The sequence below is a fragment of the Crocodylus siamensis genome, chromosome 7 (genome assembly GCF_052110815.1).
Source record: "Crocodylus siamensis isolate JL-2025a chromosome 7, ASM5211081v1, whole genome shotgun sequence".
Taxonomy (NCBI): domain Eukaryota; kingdom Metazoa; phylum Chordata; order Crocodylia; family Crocodylidae; genus Crocodylus; species Crocodylus siamensis.
The window spans coordinates 54488889-54505337 of NC_143401.1; the positions used below are offsets into that span (position 1 = coordinate 54488889).

The following is a 16449-nucleotide window of genomic DNA, read 5'->3' on the forward strand; positions in this document are numbered from 1 at the left end:
GCACTGGCCAGAGAACACCAGCCACTGGCTCATTTCCACAGACCCCAGGCCTCAGCTAAAATTGTCTTATTTTTGTCAGGCTGGATGAAATGGATACATATATTTATATATAGTGTGTATATACAAAATCATATCTGGTTGCACAAATCCCTCTGGAAATGGGATTCAGAAAAAAGAAAATTCAAATGTGAAGCAAGCCCCCAAGAGATGGTTGAATTTATATTTGTATCTAAACAGCAGATGAAAAAAATGGCTTCAGCTAGTTGCCAACAGGGGTCCGGTCTGTCCTCAGCTTACCTCAAGACTATTTCCCTTGTTCCCAATCTGTGAAAAAGACTTTGTGCAGAAGGATGGATTTAGGAAGGAGCTTACTGTGTGCTCTGTGTCTGGCCTAAACCACTGAAACAGAAGGGCTCTTAAGAAGTCCCACCACTCTTCCTGCCGAGTCACTCTCATGAACACATTATGCTGCAAAATACATGCAACAAAGTCAATATCCTTCCATACCTCAGCCTCTTAACTCTTCTTCCCCATTTCTCAGTACAAGACAGAAAAGATCTGATGATAAATGGAGGTTAGCTTTTCTTTTTCTGGGAATGATTCTCTTACTTCTAGTCCAGCCTATGGTCCCAAATGTAATGAGCTTCCTAGACTCAGCTAAGCCATGAGTATATGCCAATTTTCAATGGATATAGAACAGGCCTGCATGCTGATGTTATCCTGAATCAGTACATATGCCTACTACTTCCCAGCCCTCAAAGAAAGGCTAGTCTTTCTGACGAGAAATGAAGAAATGAAAAAACTGCTGCTGGAGTGAACCTGTAGAGTGAATTCACTTTTCCCCCCAGCGGAAGATTGTCTCTCCAAATCAAGATTGATATTCCCTGCAGTGCCATCATGAAGCCCAGAGCTATACCACCATGGAGATATAATTTCCCATACATACATGTAAAAAGAAAATATCCTTTGGGAATATTCACATTGCTTTGTACAGTTTCCTAAGTGTGGACCTTTACTACACAGTTTGGAAGGGAACAAATATCCATACATTTAAAGACAGACATATATGTGACTGGGATTTCTGTAAGCCAGCTCCATTCAGTGTGGACCTCTGTCTCACACTGAGGCTGCTTTTTAGAAGCTGAAGTGCCTCCTACAGTTGACTTGGGTCTTCATGTTGTTCATGAGTCTAAAGGCAACTGTTCAGAATGGGTTCACATAATCTTGTAACGGATCATCTTTGCTTTTCAAAATAACTTACTGAGTGGTGTTTATTTGTCATTACCATTCTAAATTTAAACACAAACTATCAGTACTTTTATAGGAACTCTATGCCCTTGTCTAAGGTGATCTCAAATGATCTTAGTAGATATTACTATAATTAAACTTTCCCAGACCCCTGTACGGTATGTAGGAATATATAGGGAAGCCTTTTTATTAGATTAGATCAGGGTAGATCATGGGAGAAGAAAAATTCTGGCAATGCTCTACTTGAGGGACAGAGAACTAGAAAAAATTACTGGAGTAGTTAATTAGCTGATGTTTCTTCTTTAGGGACAGAAAACTGGCATAGTGTAGGAGAAAATATTGGCCATTAATTCTCATTAAGCGGTACAGAGCTTGTGAGGGTGTTAGTTGATGCTTTTCCCTGAGAAGAAAAGTAGTATGGGGAGTTGGGGGGATGAGTAACTCCTACCTTTCCTTCTCCATATAGGGAAAGTTTCCAGTAAGAACAGGCTTTGTGTGATTCCTTTTCATTTTCTTCAGTATTTGATTACAGTGAAAACAGAGCATATAATGAAACTGTGTCCTGAAAAAAAAGTCAACCTCACAGACAAGTGGCTTTTGTCTGAATGTGTAATTACAGGATAAATATGGGATGCTGACCAAGAAACATGGTCTGGTCAGGCACACAGTCTTTTAAAAAAACCCACACACACATATTCACACAAGTTTGCCATTTAACTCTGAAAAGTTACTGTATGCTGCAGCTACTGATCTCTCTTTGGGCCTAGAGGCCCTATCTCTGATCCAAAGGAAAAAAAACCATAAGTTCAGGAGGAGTAGGTGTTATTGTATAAATAAATGAACTCCAGTCAGGATAATACACATAAAAATGCTTGCTGCCCAAGAATAGCCAGACGTTCCCCAGAGCTAACACAGCAGTGTATGCCCCCCTTTCAATGTCTGTTTTATGTGCTCTTTAGAGATTACACCATGTTTCTCAAGCATGCAAAATAGAAAATATAGCCCTGTAGGGAAATGTTGGTTCCATACCTCATAATGCAATGGTTCTTCTCATTCCTCCACTGGGTCAATGGAAGAGGTGGCATCTCTATAGACTAAGTGAAAAATAAAGACATATTCCAGTCCAGATTGACTTGTTAGCTGGGAATAGCAGGGGGAGATTGTAGTTATGCCAATAGTTTTCTGTCTCATCACATGGAGTGTAATATGCATAATGTCCTGTCCTAGCATTGCAACTGTGGTCAACAGGACTGAGTGTATGTTGAGGATCTCATAGGATAAGAATTCCTTCTAAGAGGTGTAACTGCCCTAAAATAGAAGCCCCACTCAATGATGTTCCGAGGGACCTAATGTTAGTTAGTCCAACCTATTTTAATCAAGTAGAAGCGATGAACTTGGATTAGATAGTTCATAGAATAGTCCAAGAAATTAGGTACTTCCTTATACTAAAATTTGTCTCCCAAATTTGACAAACACCTCCAGTTGTCTGGATCATCATCTGAGTTTGGCCTCATAGTTTGGTGAATACACACACAGTAATACACACAGTTACTTGAAATACTGCATCAGCTTAAAATTTAAATTTTACTACATATTTAATAAAAAAATCTTCTATGTTTGAATATGCAGTGTTCACCTTCTCTCTTTATTAGCTTCTTGAAAAGTGAATAGCTACCGTTTGACGGCTAGATGTACCTTCCCTCTGTGGCAGCCCTAGGACTGGTAGATATAGAACCTGTTTGCTTTGCCTTCATTATTCTTATCAATAAAATTAGCCTGTTATCAAATGGAGACATCATGGTTGGTCCGAGGGTTTGCATCTGCCTGGAACAAGGTATCTGGGTCATAAATCCAGTGCCAACACTGTTGATCTATTCTACAATAATATTTCAGGTAACTGGGTCTTTCATCACACTTTGAGTGCATGCTTAGCAAATTTGTGGATGACACCAAGTTGAGTGGAGTTGCAGACACTGGAGTATATGGCTAGGATCTAGAATGACCTAGATAAACTGGAGAAATTATCTAGAATCAATCAGATGAAATTTTAAAAAAGGACAAGTGTAAAGGCCTGCACTTGAGACAGAATAACTGCATGTACAACTACAGACCGGGGAATGAGTGGCTAGGCTTCACTACTACAGAGAAGGACCTGGGAGTTACAGTCGACCATAAACTGAATATGAGCCAACAGTAAACTCTTGTTGCAAAAAAATGGCAACAGCATACTGTATTAACAGGAATGTCTCATGTGAATCAAAGGAAGTAATTCTACTCTGTTCAGTACTACAGTGCCTCACCTGGCATACTCTGTCCAGTTTTAAGCCCCACACTTCAAGAAAGATGTGGACAGTTTGGAAAGAGTCTAGTGCAGAGCAACACAAATAATTAAGGGCCTAGAAAACGTGACTTATGAAGAAAGGCTGAAAAAACTAGGATTATCTAGTCTGGAGAAGAGAAGACTGAGGGGGAGCTGATTACAGTTTTCAACTAGTTGAAGGTCAGTTATAGACAGGATGGAGATGGGCTTTTCTCTGTAGCTATAAGGAACAGGACTAGGAGTAATGGTCTCAAACTGCAGCAGGGAAAATTTATGTTGGAAGAACGTTTTGACTCTGAGGGTGATCAGGCATTGGAACAGGCTGGCTACAGAGGCTGTGGAATCCTTGGACATTTTCAAGAGCAAGTTAGACACTTGACTGGTATAGTTTGATCCTGCCTTGTACAGGGAACTGAACTAGACCTTATGAGCTTCCTTCCAGCCCTACTTTCTTATGATCCTATGAAAGTTGATGTCTTCTAATGTTTCTCCCTATCTGCCAGTATTCCCTGTTCCCTTTTGCATGGTTGCTGCCTTGGGAACTTGCATTCTATATGATAACTACACTCTTTCTTAAGAATTTTCTCCTGAATTGCCTTCCTGATCAAGCCTTATTTAGCTTTCATGCGTGCTGTTTTGCTTTTGACCACCTCTTTCAATTATTTAACATCCACTTTCCCTAACTCAGAATCTCACTAGCTTTCCCTTTTCTGCTCTTCCTCTCTGGAACACAAAAGACTTCATTTTTTTCTAACCCCATCTCAGTTTTAGCCACTATTCTCTGGTATGATCACTGCTAACATGTGTAACTTGTACAATTCTTAATATCCTTCCTCTCACACAGACTTCAGAACTGTTTACAATTCACCTCTGCCCCATATTTCTTCCTGTTTATTTCCTGTCATAACTTTGTACACAATTGTATTCTCTGTTTATCTGTGAGTCTAGACAGTTGTTTGTCTGACATTAGCTTGCCATTTTTCTCTCTGTCAGTCTGCCCTACCTTGTACTTGTTTGCCTAAGTATGGAAACTAGAGTCCTGAGTCATCTTATTTATTTCAGATACTATCAGGAAAGGGATTCAGAGAATAAATTACTAAAAGAAATACTCTGCCAGTTTAAGGCCAGGAGGAAACTGAACTTGGATGTAAAGGGAAAGGAAAATGCTGCTGCCCTCAAAGTTGCTGTGTCTCTATTTAATGAGTTTTTTTAATGGTTGTTGATATTTTTCCTGCAGGTGAGGGATTTTTGGAACTTCCTCCAGATCCCAGTGCTGGAGCCAACTCAAACAAGAATTGTCCACTTAATGGCACTCGTAGTAATGCCAGCCCAACTCCAGAACAAACCATGAATGTCTTTGAGAAAGAGGCAGAGAAAAGGTAGGGCATGTCTACTGGTCTCATGTCAAATTGGATTATATGGGGAAAGGAAAAACACTAGTCAAACAGGCCATATAAGCTGAAACTAGAAGACTTTAGAACTCCCTCCAGCGAGCAATCCTATTCAGTGTCCTACAGTAACTCCTTCTGGGAAGGACCAGAATAACTGTAAACACCAACACAAGCAAGAGCTAAAGTCCTGTTGGAAGACACTTGGATTATGTACCTGAAAGCACCCTGTATACAATGGGAGAGGATCTTCCCAGGCAGTGCTTCTACACCAGCCTCACCAGGAAAAATGAAGTAAACAGTCCCCAAGTTTTGGTCTGGCCTGTTAAAATGCTACTCATAGCCAGTGCTGCTATACCATCACTGCCAGTGATCCTATGCTACTCTGTACAGCTCCCCCAAAGCCAGTGCTCCTATTGTATTTTGTACAATTCTCCCATTTCCAGAACACCTATGATATTTGCTATAGTTACCCCATAGCTAGTGTGACCATATGTGCTGGTTTGGCCAGGACAGTCCCGGATTTTGTAGGCTGGTCATGCCTGACTGGTAAAAATTAAATAAAAAATCCTGGAATTGCAATTGTAGGGGTATCGGGCACAGTCTGGCAGGGAGGTGGAGTGGAATGGTGTGCCAGGCAGGCATTCACTGTGGTACAGCACCGCTACCTGCAGCAGTGCCACGAACTGCAGGTTAGTGGATCCGGCTAACTATAGGCCCATTAGCCTGACTTCTATCCTGGGGAAGATCTTAGAAAAGTTTATTAAGGAGGCCATCCTTGAGGGACTGGCCCAGGCTAACATCCTAAGGGATAGCCAGCATGGGTTTGTTGCAGGTAGGTCTTGTTTGAATCTCATTTCCTTCTATGACCAGGTGACCTATCACCTGGACGAGGGAGAAGAGATTGATGTCATATATCTTGACTTCAAAAAAGCTTTTGATCTGGTATCCCATGATCACCTCTTGGCAAAACTAGTCAACTGTGGCCTTGGGTCCACCATGATCCGCTGGCTGGGAACTAGCTCCGTGGTCAGACCCAGAGGGTTGTAATTGATGGCAGTCACTCATCATGGTGTCCTGTGACCAGTGGGGTCCCTCAAGGCTCTGTCCTTGGATCCATATTGTTCAACATCTTCATTAATGATGTGGACATTGGAGTCAGGAAGGAGTGGACTGGCCAAGTTTGCCGATGACACCAAACTTTGGGGCAAAGCATCCACGCCAGGTGAAAGGCGGGTGATCCAGGCTGACCTGGACAGGCTCAGCAAATGGGCATATGAGAACCTGATGGTGTTTAACACCGAAAAATGCAAGGTTCTCCACCTTGGGAAGAAAAACCTGCATCATCCTTATAGGCTTGGCAGTGCAACGCTGACTAGCACTATGGAAGAAAGAGACTTGGGGTTCATCATTGACCACAAGATGAACGTGAGCCTGCAATGCGATGCTGCAGCCAGTAAAGCAACCAAAACGCTGGCTTGCATCCATAGATGCTTCTCGAGCAAATCCCAGGATATCACTCTCCCCTTGTACTAGGCCTTGGTGAGGCCGCAGCGAGAGTACTGCGTCCAGTTTTGGCCTGCACAATTCAAAAAGCCTGTGGAGAAGCTTGAGAGAGTCCAGAGAAGAGCTATGCGCATGATCAGAGGTCAGGAAAACAGACCTTACGATGACAGGCTGAGAGCTATGGGGCTCTTTAGCCTGGGAAAGCGCAGGCTAGGGGTGATCTGATGGCCACCTATAAGTTTATCGGGGTGACCACCAGGATCTGGGGGAACGTTTATTCACCAGAGCACCCCAAGGGATGACGAGGTTGAACGGTCATAAACTACTACGAGACTCTTTCAGGCTGGACATAAGGAAGGATTTCTTTACTGTCCAAGCCCCCAAGGTCTGGAACAGTCTGCCTTTGGAGGTGGCTCAAGCACCTACTCTGAACACCTTCAAAAGCAAATTGAATGCTTCTCTTGCTGGGATCCTATGACCCCAGCTGACTTCCTGCCCTTTGGGCGGGGGCTGGACTCGATCTCCCGAGGTCCCTTCCAGCCCTAATGTCTATGAAATCTATGAAACTGAGGGTGGGGGCAAGAGAGGGGGGGCAGGGCTGTGTCCCGGATTTCCTTAGAAGAAATATGGTCACCCTACCCATAGCAGATGTTCTTTTACTGCTTCACTTCTACATTGCTCCTAGAGCTTTTTGTATAGCTTCCCCACAGTCAAAAGTCCCACATTTTGCCTTACAATGATTCTTGCGAGAAAAGGCAAACTTGTTAATGATTCATTTTTTTCCATTCTTAGGCAAATCTTTCTTCATAGGATGAAACAATATGGTAATTGAGAATGTGTGGGTGGGCAATCTGCATCGAGATTAGTACATGTTGCTTTGATTATTTACCTTGTTTACAACATCACTTCTGACATATCATTTACCCATCCTGCCATCTGTGCTGGTATATTAACTTCATAGCATACAGTGGCACTTCTGTATTTCTTTCTTCTGCACTCTGGAATTCCATTGCCATCGCACTTGTGTCTGAGAGAAGTCAACAGGCTCACACAAGTCTAATATATTGCATATATTTATTCTCATAATGGAAAGCCACATAAATGGACAAAACATGTTCTGGGTTAATCATGACCTAGGAGGCAGGAGACCTTGTTTCTATTCCTGCTTTGCCACAGGCTTCATTTGAAGCCTGTGACCTCAGGTAAATCATGGCAGACACTATTCTCCTGCCTCACTGTGTGTACTGCAAGGCTTAGTTTGTTCATGCGTACAAATACTTTGAAGTCTTGATTTTGCTTCCATTGAAGTGAATGGTAAACCTGCCTTTGGCTTTAACAGCATAGACTAAACCCAAGGGAGTACCACAGAGGTACAAAGTCTTAATCATCTCTAGACTTTCACCCAGGACTGCACAGGCCCAGGACTCTGTTTTGACTTGCACCCCTCTCAAAGTATGCACCTTACAGACTGGGAGCATAGGAAAAGCTCAGCAGGTGGCCTAGTGCTTGCCTGGGCTTTTATTCTTTTGTTCACACCACAGTTCAAATAAAAAGCAAGAGTCCTTCAAACAGTGATTGTCAACCGGGGTGATTTAGCACTCTGGGGTGCCACAAGATCCCTTTAGGGGGTTTGAAGATATGTCATGCAATATTAGCACTGTGAGCTGTGTAAATACCTACACAGAGATTCACAAAATAAACCCAGAGACTTCAAACAGGAATCCATAGTGTCAAAACCATTCTGACCTGTTACGGTCTTTCTAAGTTATTTACAACAGGAGAAACGCTCTATTTTTTCCACAGTCAAAAAATGAGTGAAAGCTAAGAGCTTGCATTTTTCTGAGGGGGATCTTGAGTCTAATAAAGGGGTGCCTTGAATCTAAAAAAGTTGAGAACCGCTGCCTTAGAAGCACTAATCACATTAATACTAAAAATAGTAAGTCTGAAACTGGACTCGCATTTTCAAGGGGACTGACTAACTATGGGCTTTCTCTATTCATAGAGTCTCACTTTGTGCTGTGCTCTCTTCTTTTAATTCACAATTTTTACTCAAATATATGTTTTTACCACTCTTCGGGGAAGACTACAAACCATTCCCCCATTCTCCAACTGTTCTAGTATCAGAGCTTCAGCAGGAGGAATCAAGCTTTTTCTTTTGCCTGAGACTTGCCAAGAAGTCAAAGACACTCTGGAGAGTTATATCTAGAGTGAACATACATCTTGCTTTCACCACAGCAGTCCTATTTTTAACAGCTGTCCCAGGTGCCCTATTGGTTTCTTCAAACAAGTGCATTTGTCACTTTTTCAGAAATCTCCCTGCTGAAGACAGGGGTCGCCTTTCACCACCAGTCACCAGTAAGCTCTCCACACTGTCCTCTCAGTTTAAGACCCTCTGTCACTGAGCTGCCCAGCCAGTGCTGAAGTCTGGTACTTACCATCCCTCCATTCCTAGGACTAGTGTGCCTTTGCAAATTCCTTCCTTTCCCTGTGCCCACTTCCCTGCTGCTGCAGAGCTGCTAGGGGATCATTAGACTTGTTCACCATTTCCCACCCCTGCAAGTGGCAAGGAAGCCAGAGCAGCCACCCTGGCTGAGCCAGGCCTGCTCCTGCAGCCTGCATCTTCTCCTTAGCAGAAGCAGGGAACAGAGGGAGACAGAGCAGCTGAAGCCACCTACAGCACAGGCCCCTTTCTCTCCACACCAGAAACTGAACTCACCCTCACCTGGCCCCTTCAATTCCTTTCCCTCCTGTACATTGGACTGCTCAGATACTGAAAGGCCTCTTCCCCCCACTCTGCTCTGCAACCCACTCTCCCTAATGTACCACTGAAACTAGAGTTTGGAAACATCTGAGCAAGCTGGAGAATGGGAGGGAAGGAAACGTATCCCATTCAAGAAATGTGGTCACCCTAATCATATAGGCAGGTGAAATGCTTAGACTTACGGTGAGGAAAAGGTTTGAGATACGTGCTAATCTCTCTCCTCTACAATAGCATCTTGGGCTGCCATAGATAGGCTGGATTTTATAATCCAGGATAACCAAGTTCAGATACCGAGAAGAGGGAACCTTTAGCCAAATGCCTCAAAAAGGTAGAAGAAAGAAGATCTCTCTGAAGTTTATCAAGTCTTGTGCCCATTGCAGTTGACAGAAGTAAACAGGATGGAAACCTGGGAAGGAGAATAATAGAATCATAGAGAAGTAGGACTAAAAGGGACCTCCATAGATCATCTAGTCCAACCCCCCTGCCTGACACAGGATTGTCTCTATCTAAATCATCATATACAAATCTGTTGTCTAACCTCTTAGCCAAGCCACACAGTCAACCTTGATTAATAGAATTCAAGTGGTTTAATAAATTAATAGAATTCAGGTGGGCTACAAAAAAGCTGGAAGCAATCCTAATCACTGTCCTGAAATCACTGTCATGGTCAGGAAATGAAAACACTACTTCAAACTGGGCATGTCTACATGAGCTGCCCACTGCACAGTTGTTACTGTGCAGTCATTTAGTACTTGCATAAACAAATACTAAATGAATGTGCAGTAGCATCCTGGTACGGTTACCTAGTGATGCTTACTGCACAGTACCTCATTACTACTGTGCAGTAGTTCATTACTACTGCACAGTAGTGTTGCATCATGGTTTGTGCCCAGCATTGCTACTGCACAGTAGTAAACAAGCTACTGCACGCTGGTAAAAAGCTGCTGTGCATTAAGTGTCTCATGTAGACATGAACTAACTAAAGTCATATCCATTCAGTCAATAAGAAGCTACTATTCATCAGGGACACCAGCTATGAAAATCAGTGCCCTTTTCTGCCAATGTTATAGCTGCACTTGGTCAAATTTCGGCTATGGACACAAAAGGTGAATCCACAAAAATCCACCCTTATGGAAATCAGCTTACACCATCTGGCTGAGGGCCACCCTGGAAAAACAGAATCAGTATAGACTGTGAAAACAGCTTCTGTCAATGGAAGTTTTTATACCAAAGATTAAAAAATAAGGCTGAGAGAAGAGATTACTGCTCCCGCCTGAGTTGTGCAATATGTTTCCTTCCTGCTCTACAAGAAAAATCATTCCTGCGTTCCTTCATTGTAACGTAATGGGATATAGAACACACCAAGAACCTAAGACATTTTAAGTTCAGACACTTGAAAAATAGCCCTCTGCTACCCTTCTCTCCTGGTAACTGCTGTAATCATTGGTGATACTGGATATAATCTTCACCTTCCAAGCAGGTACGATTAGATCAGTTGTAGCCATTTCCTCGACCAAGCGACAACTGTTTTTCCAACCATATACATGACAGCAATGCCTATACAAAATATTGCTATTGCTGAACATTATAGATCAAGCCCCTCTGAAGATATTTGATCTTCTGGAATTCTGCCTACTCAGGATGAATAAGTAAGAATGACAATAATACCATTTTGCACTTCCCGTCAGAGGACATCTGAGTGCTTCATAAACAGAAATAGCTTTGGCATCACAGTTTTAGAACGTATTATTTTCAAGCTTCAGGGAAGTCTCAGGTTGGCTTGCATTTTGGAAAAATGTTCCAGCCACCTCATGTTTTATTTAAGACAGTTTGTTTTATTCATCCCAGCATGCCTATTACTGCAGGGACTAGATCTGTATAAGAATCCAGTGAAGATGTCTGAATCCAACATTAAAAAAGATTGAGGGTGAGAGATCAAAGGGCTTCTCTGCCTGGGTGGAGTTTTATATTGTAGTTAGAAAGTGCTTACAACTGTAAATACGATAGGGGAGCTGGATGAAATAAAAGTGGCTTGCTTTCCCTGGTTCTTGGCTCTTTTGCAAGCTTCCAACTTTCCTTTAAGTTTGTAGCACAAATCATTCAGCTTGAATTGTAATGAGGCTATATATTTTTGTTTTTTGTTTCTGACACCTGCCATATCCCTTGCTAATGCATAAATAACACATGTGACAGAATAAAGCTTCATTATATTAACCATGAGATCAGGCGCCTGCTGCTGCTGCTCTTGCTATGGGGTACTGCCAGCTGGAATTCACTTTTGATGGCTCATTGCACATCCACTAGCAACTTCTGTTCTATTTGGTGAAGAATTGGCATAAAAAGCCTTTAGTAACTGCACCATGCATTGGCAATTTACCTTCTGATTGTCCAACAGAAAAGCTTTGCCTTCTGCTCATCTCTCATTCTCTATTAAATGCTGGACCAATACTGTCAAGTTCTTGATAAACATTCTGAAGAACTTAGAGCAGGGGTGGGCAAAATGCAGCCTGTGGGCCAGATGCGGCCCACCAGGCCATTCTATCTGGCCCATGAAGTCCCTAAAAAATTTAGAAAGTTAATATTTATGTGCCCCTGGCTGCCTGTCATGCAGCCCTCAATGGCTTGCCAAAACTCAGTAAGCAGCCCTCCACCCGAAATAATTACCCATCTCCTGAATTACAGGTTGCTACTGAGGAACCTCCATATTTAACAAAAGGTGAGGCCCACCTTCAATAGCATTATTCTTTTTTATCATTACCAGGCATAAGTTAGGTCCCTTTTAGAACAGATACATGGTCTTTATCCCGAAGATCTTTCTGTCAGGCATTAAGAAATGGGGGACATAACAGATAAAAAAGAATGGGATGGACAAGGTTATATAAATATATTCAGATTGTTCTTTATAATAAGAATTTGCACTGAAATAACAAGGTCTCAGTGTGCTTTACATGGTAGTATCAAGCTAATACTAGCTGAAACGAATACAAAATTAACCTGAAATCTAAAGGTACCCTGACACAGAGAAAGACACAGAGTCCTTGAGAAGGTAAGACAGGATCTTAGTTCTAAGTCCACATACCTTCTTAGACTCTTTAGCCCTTTTGCTCAGCCTTGCTGTGACTGTGACTCCAGGGTAGTGAGGAAAACAGCATCTATGCACCTTGTTACCAGACTTAATGTTTGGCTTCAGGAAGTGGTGCTGAATGCATAAATGCTTGAACATGAATAGTTCATTCTCTGAAGAGAGCATTTATTGAGCACAGCAATTTGCAACTTCAAGCACAAGACAAGGAACAACAGAAAAACTTCACCTAAGCTGAGACACAGCCTAGTAAGACACAGTGACAGCACACACAATAACCTAACTTAAAATGCAACATAATAAGCCAAAAAGACAACAGAAAGCTTTGTAGGTCTTACCTAATCCTGAGGACAGAGTGTCTCCTTGCAGCCAGGTATTCAGGAAATACTTCTGGGGGATCCACAGGTCTTCTTAGGTGATGAGGAGGATACCCCATAGACCTCATCTTTGCCTGGGTTTGTATAGGCAAACCTGTATCTCCTTCTTCCCCTTGGGTGCCTTGACCATAACATGCTTTTCACGTTTCTCATGTATCACATACTCCTCACAACTCTCATGCATTCAGTTTCTCTGTCCCTACTCAGGTGTTCCAGTTTCTTGTCCCTTGCAGGTTCTGCTTTGAAATATAAATGTAGTTTCTTGCTTTATTTATTTGATCACACCATCCCAAGCAGTTTGGGACCCTCCCCTGCTACCTGAGGTCTGTCACATAGCCATAGTCACATAGCCCAAGCCTGCATTTGTGATGATTGTGCCAGGTCTTTGCCAACAGCCTATAATTGCTTGCTGAGGGCATGTGGGTAAGGACAGTATGCCTTGCCAGGGCAGGGAATGGAAGATGAGTTGGCTCCACTCTTCCCTTCCCCCTTGTCTATCCAGAGGAGCTGTTTGGGTATACAAGGGAATAAACCTCTCCACAAAAATCAGGAAAACAATTTCCTTGTCCCCTAAAGTCAGGAAAGACAGGTGACCCTGAGCTATACTGCATTCTCTGCCCTGCTTCTGGTACAGGGCAGCTATGCACTATCCTCTTCATAGAGTAGATTGTACCAAGAAGCTCCAGATCCTGCCAAATAAACAATTTACCATGTTCCATGTGCAATATGCTGCAAGGACAAATGTATATGAAATAAAACTGTATATTCAGTTCTGCAAAAAACATCCAACCACAATTATAATCTAAAAGGGCATGAGTTACTTGGAAGGTTTCTTTTATGATTTCATCAATATTGTTTTTTAAAAAAACCTGCTAGTGAATAGCAATGAGAAGGAATATGATTTATTAGCACAGAGTGATCTTTACAAAAGTGTGTTTGCCTAATGCACTTATTAGGAAAGCTGCAGCACTGTTCCAGACCAGAAGATGTCACTTATGTAAGAGCTAAAGTGGTGCATTATTGAAAAACAAGACACTGATGTGAATCCCTGGGCTAAGCCCTCTACAAAGTACAAAAGAGGAATGTAGCTCAGAATCCACTCCCAGCTTTCTGTACGTTGAGAATCTTGGAATGCTGGGTAACACCAGCCTCAAGCTCCAACGTTGGAGTCTTTGCCACAGCAGGGGCATCTCCGTGCTCCTGCCAGCCATTGGAGTCAGGCAGGTGCAGCCCCAAGCTCAGCAGTGTATCTGGGGGAACAAAGGAGGGTAGAATTTCCACCCCCGCTCCCCCAGGAAGCTTTGGCATGGGAGGCATAGCCTGCCTCTGGCAGGGGCAGGCAAAAAGGGCACCAGGAGCCCTGCTGCTACCTGTCCTTCAGTAGCAGCATCTTTAGTCTGTCCTGCTATCGCACCAGCAGTAGGCCTGTGCAAATAGGCAGCTATTCAATTCGGCTTTGGATCCAGCTGCTTCAGATGCCAGTGATCTGATCCAGAGCTCTGGATCAGTTTCCCACTTCAATTCAGCCAAAGTGGCTCCGAAGCATCGGAGCTGCTTCAGAGATCCAGCCATAGAGTATAATGGGGAATCGATGAAATATCTATAATTTTGTTGTTTTTTGTCTGATGTGGATGAAACTTTCAGGGGTGGTAGCCTCTGCTGAGAGCATAAAGCCTGTCATGTTTCAAGAAGATAAATCAGAGGTTTGGGGGTAACTGCACCCCAAATTGTTGAAAACCAAACTCATGTCACGTGTATGTGTTATACCACAGGGAGGTGAAAACTGCAGGGGTGGTGGCCCTGCTGAGGCCACAAAGAACTGCCAGCTTTCAAGGTGCAGAGGTTTGGGGGGAACTACACCTCAAGATGTGGACAAGCAAACTCATGACATGGGTGACACTGTGGGTGTTAAGGCGCAGCAGGATGGAAGCTGCAGGCATGATGATCCCTGCTGCAGCCACAAAGCTTGCCAGCTTTCAAAGAGATAGGTGCAGGGGTTCTGGGGCCCTGCACTTCTAGCTACTGATAGGCAAAACCTGTGACATGGGTGGTTGTGCAACTGTGTCTGTCTTGGGGGGGGAGGGGGGGAGGGGTACTACTGCAGCCTGACTGCTAAGATACTGTGTTACCAGTTACCAGTCAATCATGATTCACTCAGGGACCAGCTCAATACACAGTAGCTAGCTAATGTAACCAGTTAATGAGCAAGGATTAACACCTACAAAACCACAGACTAAGAAGAGGAAAGAATCAATACATACAATCAACTACACTAAGACAGAGACAGTCATTTGCACAAGCACCCATGTCATGAGTTTTGTCTGTCAGTAGCTAGGGGTGCAGGGCCCCAGAACGCCTGCACTTATCTCCTTGACAGCTGGCAGGCTTTGTGGCTGCAGCAGGGGCTAGCAGGCGTGCAGCTTTTACCCTGCTGTGCCTTAACACACACAGGGTCATCGATATCATGAGTGTTGCCTGTTAGCAGCCAGAAGTGCAGGGCCCCAGAAACCAGGCTCCACCTGTACCTATCACCTTGAAACTTGGCAGATTTCTTGGCCTCAGCAGGGGTGACCACTGCTGCAGTTTTCACCCTCCTGTGGTGTAACACGTGCATGTGACATGAGTTTTGCTTTCATGAACTTGGGGTGCAGTTTCCCCCAAACCCCTGCACCTCTCTTTTTAAAACTTGGCAGGCTTCACACTCTCAGCAGAGACTACCATCCCTGCAAGTTTCATCCAAATCAGACAAAAAACAACAAAATTATAGATATTTCATTGATTCCCCATTATACCCTATGGCCAGATCTCTGAAGGAGCTCTGAAGCTTTTCTGAAGTGGTTCAGAACCTTTGAACCACTTCAGAAAGCCTAACAAAGCCAGCACTTTGATCTGGACGTGATGCTTTGACATCTGAAGCATCAAAATCTTTTCTGGATCTAAAGCACGCTCCAAAGCCTCACACAGCCCTAACAGCAGTAACTTCCGGCACTCAAGGGAGGAGAGCTCAGGCAAGTAAATCTCCTCTCCCTCCCTCCTCCTTTTTGCCCTCCAGTCAACATAACTCTCCAACCTCATTCTGGGTGCTGAAAGAGCTGGCTATAACTACATAGGCTTGGCAAGCTGCTTTCTTGTTGTACTATAGCTTTTCACAATGTATTTCTTTAGCATGGTGCATAACAAAGATTAATCCAAACACTAGTCGATACAGTTCTGCTTTGCATATTGACTGTGGCAAACATGGGAACATACTGCAGAAATGGTCCACACCACAACAGCTCAGAAGAGTGCCTCAAGAAGGTCAAAGCTTCTCCTGAGCTGAGTGGCTTATTGTAACACGCAGTTTCTATAACCAACAGCATGTAAGGGAGTGATGTGTCTAGCATCCAGTTTCACCGCCTTCGATTCCCCAGTCTGATTGATCAGGTACCCATTTACAGTTGTGCCAGCCTTTGGCAAGAGTCCAAAGCAGAGCTCAAACTCACCCATGCAGCAAGATGCTGTAACTGCTCTGCCCCCATCCTCCCAAAGACTGTATAGTATTGTTCTCATGTTTGAGGTCATCACTCTAGAATGCTGTACTAACTTTTAATAAATCATTGATTTATGAAAAGGAGCATGTGCTGATAGGAAACACAAAGGACTAGGAATCATGTGATCTAGGCTCTGTTTTCAACTCTGCTACAAAGTTGATGAACTTGTCTGTGCCTCGGTTTCTCAGTGAGTGAGGCTGGGATAATACTTCTCTAGCTCCCAAAGAAATCATGGAG

At 43.3% G+C, this 16449-nt stretch overlaps 1 protein-coding gene across 1 annotated transcript in view; it reads right to left on the reverse strand.

Moving 5' to 3' along the window:
• The window catches only part of AIFM2 (AIF family member 2, ferroptosis suppressor), a 152169-nt gene that overhangs the window by 45136 nt on the left and 90584 nt on the right, over positions 1–16449 (reverse strand). The window contains exon 2 of the mRNA XM_090058250.1: positions 2278–2342. The gene's annotated coding sequence lies outside the window, so the exon portion shown is untranslated. The remainder of the gene's footprint in view (positions 1–2277; positions 2343–16449) is intronic.